The sequence below is a fragment of the Passer domesticus genome, chromosome 2 (assembly GCF_036417665.1).
Source record: "Passer domesticus isolate bPasDom1 chromosome 2, bPasDom1.hap1, whole genome shotgun sequence".
In the NCBI taxonomy this organism is placed as follows: Eukaryota; Metazoa; Chordata; class Aves; order Passeriformes; family Passeridae; genus Passer; species Passer domesticus.
In genome coordinates, this window is record NC_087475.1 from 15,017,953 (window position 1) to 15,024,413 (window position 6,461).

Here is a 6,461-nt window from a genome sequence, read left to right on the forward strand (position 1 = left end):
TTTTAATGCCATCGCTTTTTTTTTTTTTTTAGCAAAATCAATGCTTCCTTGCTGCCAGCTTCAATCTCTCTACATTTTTTTTTCCAGACATGCAACTGCCACAAGACAGCCAGTAAAATCCCTGCTCTTTAAAATCTCTTACATCTCTCACCTTTGCTTGTGGCTGCTGCAGTGGTTTCACTTACCTCATTCTATAAAGGAGCTTACTGGATTGATTTTTACTCTCTTCAGTGGGAGCAATGCCTTGTGTGCTGTTCAACCTATTACATTGTCTATCCATTGTGGAATAATTGGAAGAAGGTAATAGTGATGCTGCCACCAAAGTGCCTTCAACTGTTTTTGTTCATACGTGCTAAGTGCCTTGCTAAATTATGCCCTTACATACACATGAACAACGTTCCTGGGTTTACAGGGAAGGGAAAAAAAAAAAAAAAAGGAACATCAGTATGTCATCCAAATCTTTTCCTGGCATTAGTTTTGCCATTGAAGGCCAACCATTTCAGACTGGCACTTAGAGAAAGTTGAAACATCATCTTTTTAATTAAATTTGCTGTGGAAAAAAGAACATTGGTTTTACTGTGTCCTTTTTTATATTATGAGAATTTTATGATTTTGTAGTGGGCTGAAGAGCTGAAAAGGCTAATGAATTATTACAGAGAACAATATGAAAACTTTCTTTCTTAAACTTTGACTTAAAGGACAGTTCTTATGCATAAATGGCTTTTGCAGCTGCTCATTGGGTTAGGTGGAACTGGTAATGCTAGCAAAACAACATGAACAAATTCAATAAGGAGTGGAAAAGAAGAAAAAGAAGATGTTAATCTTGGAAAATTTGGTAGAGCTGTAGGAAAACATCCAACAAGAGGAAGAAACCTGCAATATCAGTATGTAGTAGTGAAAGCAAACAGTAAATTACATACGGTTTTACAGAAAAGTGTAAAAACAGAGCCCACAGAATTTAAGCCTCCTTGTGAAGGATCCCATCACTGAGGAAGGAACTAACACAATTCTCTACCACTTCTTAGGTGTGACTACTGTGTGCATACTACTTAACTAGGTCATGCCTGGGATATTTTTGGGAGTCTTCCTGTTAGAAAATTACACTGAAGGGAATTTTAAAAAGAGCAATTAAAATAATTAAAGAGATGAAGGGATTGATTTATGAGACAAGATCAAAAGATCTGGAATATTAAAACATGTTTCACAAATGCTGTGGAGTTTGGATGACATCACGTTGTTAAGATTAGCACAGACTGTTTGGAAAGAGTTTATTCAGTGTGAGGTTACCTGCGTATTTTGAAACTAGTAGAAACTGTGAAAGTGGGGAAAAAAGGTTGAAGCAGCAGTGTTTGAAAAGCTTTGTGCTGAAAATCAAGGGCAGAAACCATACCATCTACAGGTAGATTGGATAGATTAGATAAAAGACAGCAGGTGATGGGAACAGTCTTGCACTGGCAAATAGCTGGGACAAAGGCTTTGCACAGTATGGAGTAACCTGCACCAGATGTGTGGTTTAGCCTGCATAACCTCTGTTCTTCATGCAGGACCACAGCAGGCTGACATACCAAGTCTCAGGTGTTTTTAAGCAGGGTGTAATAGCATTTTTAACCACAGGTTCCCTGTTCATCCTCTCTGACTACCACTGTTCATTGTTCTGAAGATATTTCACCTACAACTGCCACAACCCTGAATTCACCTCAGGAATGAAAGATAACCCAAACTTCTTCTCATACACAACTAAGAAACATCCTTTAAGAAAAATATTCTTTTTCCTCATGCTTATAACCTGTTCAGAAATTCATTAACTTCTGGTCCTTCTGAGTCCAGCCTAGGGCTCACTAGGTTGTTTAACAATAGCAGACTTTTTCTCCTGAATGGCTAAAAACTCTAAAGTGATGACACATTTAAGACAGGAGTTCACAAAGGTTGTGTTCACCCTTGTTTAGAAACACTTGTATATCTCATGGCTTTATCACTTGGGAATAATGTGGCCATCTCACAATGCTAATTGAAACCTTGAAATTAAACACATCTATCTAAAATATACATACACATGAGTTCTCTCTCCGTGCCTGGTTCTGTATATTCAAAGTATTGTTAAACATGAATGCAATAAAATTAAATAAGAATAACATGTGCAAACACATTACCCCAAGCTGAAGTGCCTGCTAGAAGATAGTACCAAAATGGGAAAAGCAGGGGCTGCAAATAGAAGAAGGGTAGAACTTGGTACAAAACCCTGAAAGTGCTTTCATCCTCTTCATTGTTTGTGCACCTGGATCAGTTTTTCCCGAGTAATTTTCTTTTTTTTTGAACACAGCTCTAGTTATTAAGTATTTGCTTATCATTGGCAGACGTCATGGTAAATTTTGAGATGTAGAAAAGGGAGGATAATACTTCATTTTAGAAAAATATTGTTGGGGTGCGATGGGAAAGGGTCTTGTAAGTTAATGGTTGTTTTAGAAATTATTTGAGGTGACAATGGTGTATCACAATTGTGACCAAACATGAAATTCATCACGTTGCAAAACAGCATTATCTTATTATATAAGATGAAATTCATGTTTTCTAGAGGTAAACAACTGTTTAATACCGCTAAGGAAACTAGAACTGATTATTGTAATGAATTTACTTCTGCAATTCTTATTTCTACTTTTGTGCCTGAGCATGTTACTGTTTACTAAAACAAATACAGTTTATCCCCCCTCTCTTGGATGCTTTCTATCTAATGTGTAGGCTTGCTGGGGCATAGCTCTAGAGCCTTAAAAAAAAAAAAGAGAGCAAACTGTCCATTTCAAATTAAATTTAGTTTAATTTAGTTTGGAGTCTACATCTTACTGGAAATTATGAGAAAAATCTCTAAAAACAAGCATATTGAGTTCAACAGGAAACTTACTCAGGTAGATTACAAGATGAATAAAGATTCTCTTTTTTTTTTTCCTTTTTTTTTTTAATTCTGCAAAGAAAGACCCTGGAGAGTCAAATTATATCATAGGATGTAAGACTTCTCACAGAACAAGAGAACAATTTCAGGAAGTTAGCAAACTCAGATAAGAGTTAATTACTTAAATAAGTGCTACCATAAATTATAGCAGCTATTATACTCCCTGCTTTTTGAGAACCCTCTGCTGGATTTTAGCCAGAGTGCTGTGTGTGAACCCTTGGGGTTTCCTTTGGTCCAAATGGACTCTGGTCTGTTTCCTTTGGGCAGAGGTTATTTACCATGGAGGTGAGACCTTAAGTTCAGTCATCCCAGGATCCAGTTGTCCTGTACATCTTCTTCAGGCACACCTTACTTGCATTAAAACACCCACTAATCAGGTTTCAGTCTTGACATAAATTAATTATTTTGATAAATATGATAAATGAATTTGATTTTGATATTTGAATTTGATAAATGAATTCTTTTGATAACACTGAGAAGTTACCACAGAAACCACTTACAGACCCTGTTTACCTTTGCCTTCCAGCAGCATCCTCTAAGCTTAGCCCTCTAACCTGCACATGTTAGGATGTTTAGGGTTGGGGTTTTTTCCTAACTGCCAAAATGCCACAGACCTGACAGAGTTTCTTTCTGTGTTTCTCTGTAGATGTTTGACCATTCGATAGGATTCCCCAGAATCCTCATGAGTATTTCCTCACCCCCAAACCAAATACAAGGAAAGGTTAGATGAATGCTGCTTTTCCATCCCAACCTCCGTCTTGCCTGTGAACGTACCACATGATGCAGCAAAATTTGATCAAGCTTTTCTCTAACATCTGTGTCATCTCTCAGAACAATTACAGCCTATAAGAAGACCCTCTTTGTGTTTGAAAATAGACTTTGAGGAACCTTTTTTATAACTCCTATCAGATAGTCTCCCCTGTTTGCTCCTTGTCCCCGTCACCATCTGATCCCATGGGCAGCTCATCAGGTGATTCCCAGTAACACATCAGATTATCATCCTCTTGGATAGCAACCAAAGGACTTGTCTGGCTTGTCCACCTTCTATCATGCTGTCACATTGTCTGGATGCACCTCCTCAGGCATCAGTAGGGGCTGCCAGTGCCAGTCTTCTTTTGTCACCTAAGCTACAGAAGTTACATCTGATGGCTGCATCAGCTTGTTGGAATATCTAAACCACCCCCAAGTGGTGACTTACAGAGTACAGGACGGGACCTGTGGTTCACAATCAAAAAGAACTAACAGAAAAAAATGGATTATGATGCTTCATTTCCCCCCACACAAAGCAGAATTTCCCTCCATGGCAAGCTCAGGTGAGGTCAGATAACCATAACCAGTGCTAGGGTTGGCTGTGTGTGGCATGGTTGGGACTTCAGGATAGCCCTTGTTTCCAGCAGCAATACAACAGAATCATTTGTCTATTACATTAAGCTAGTTTTGGTTATTTGCTTGGGGTTTTTTTTTTTGTTTTGTTTTGTTGGGGGTTTTTTGGGAGGTTTTTTCTTGGGTTTTTGTTTGGGTTGGGGTTTTTTTGGGGTTTTTTTTTGGGGTTTGTTTTTTTTTTTTTCTGTTCTCCTTGTGTTTTGTTTATATGTCCTAATAATTACTGTCACAAAACCAGTAATGCAGGTTTCCCGAATCCTTTCAAGCTACAGCATCCTGTCTATTGATTATAATTTCCCATGGTATGCAGGTGACTTCAGAGAGAGGTTCCCCCTAGATATCAGAAAACACACTGAATAGGTAAATCCCCTCTTTTTCATCACAGCACTCTGTATCCAGTGGACACCATTCTCCTTTCTGCAGCTACAGTTGAAAATATGTAAATATTATATAAAACCTAATCAGGGTGAAATAATTTCTTTTATACCTTGTAAAATTCTTTATATTAGGGGAAAATATACATGGGGGGATAATTTGTAATCCTAGCCTCTCATAACATGAAGGAAATAATATTCTTTCTAATCAAAGTTTTTTTGGGGAGGGAGGGAATCCCTACACAGAGAAAAATGGGTGGTAAATTGATTAAAATTAGAGTAATAAATTCATCCAGACAGCATAGAGGCAGTAGAACAAGTGAGCAAAAGAGAGAAAGTGTAAAAAAATGGAATAGAAAAGATCTTTTCCTTAAGTAGACATCAGTAGTATGTACTTTATATGCATGTTTTACAATATTATTTCTTATGAAGTTGTTTCTTTTAGTTACCTTTTCCAATGCTCTTTTGAGTGATGATGCCTCAGCGTGCACTCCGTGAGAAATGCTGATAAATTATAGTGTGAATTTTATTCTCATATCTGTATTGTATTGTATACATGAAATTCTGTTGCCACTGAAGTCAAAGACAGGCTTAATGCTACCTTCAAGGGAGCCAGAATGTCAGTATTTATCTGCTGCACTTCAGAAAAGGTTAGACCAATACTCTTTTTTATCTGGTCATTGACTTTTCAGGCAGAATTGTATGTAACAGCATTCAAAATACAAAACCAAGAAGAATAAACAAAATGCTTAAATACATGCCAATAACTCATACTACCTACAATTAAGTCATAAACTCAACTCAACCCCTCAGAACTCTGTAAGGGGTATTACTGTATTGATGAGTTCAGCTTTCTTGCTGTGAGACAAGGTATTACCTTTATGCCTGTCCTGAGTGAACCTTTTGATTGCAAGTCAGGAAATGGTCTCTTCTGCAGAGGAATTTCCAGATGAAAGAAAGGTGCCTGTCTAAATAGGCCAACATGCCAGTGCAGAACAGCTGTTGCACATCAGGCTCTCCTGTGCACCCTGCTCATGAAACTCATCTCCTCTAACTCAGATGTTTACCATCCAGAAGCCAGTATTTGATCTGGCTGTCTTGATGCACTCAGAAAGAGCAGAGAGCCAGTTTTAAGATGTAGTTCATCTCATCTGCAGTTTAAACCAGATCAGATAAAATGTCTTGTGCTCCTCTCTGTTGCCTATGAACAGTTCAGGTGAATTCCACATTCTTGGGGTGCTTTGAACAGATTGAATTAATTTCCTTCTGTTCAGTGAAATAAGAATTGCCATGTGGGGATGAGAGCCATGATTGCTTTTTTTTAAAGTTTTCTCCTTAGCAGAAACTTTTGTACCAACTTCTCCATTTTCTATTGTAAATAAGAAACAACATGTGCTTAGGAAAGGGAGATGAGTTTCTTAGGGGAAAAAACAATATTGTAAGATAATACTGATCAACTCAGCTGGCCATGATCTCATTTTATTTGCTGTCAGACCATCTTTGAGTTCATTAAATAACATCACAGAAAAAAAGCTGAAAGGACTTTGTGAAAGACTGTGGTTTTTCACAGTCAGTTCCTCTAAGAAGTTGTCAGGTAACATCTAATCATAAATGTGTATGTTTTTTAAATGCAATGTAAATCAAAATGTAGAGTCAGGAATATAATCCAAAGTTATTGATCTACAGCTCATCTAAGTACTTTCACAATTAGAGATAAAATGAATAAACCAAATTTGGAGAAACAGACGAAAGTCTAGTAA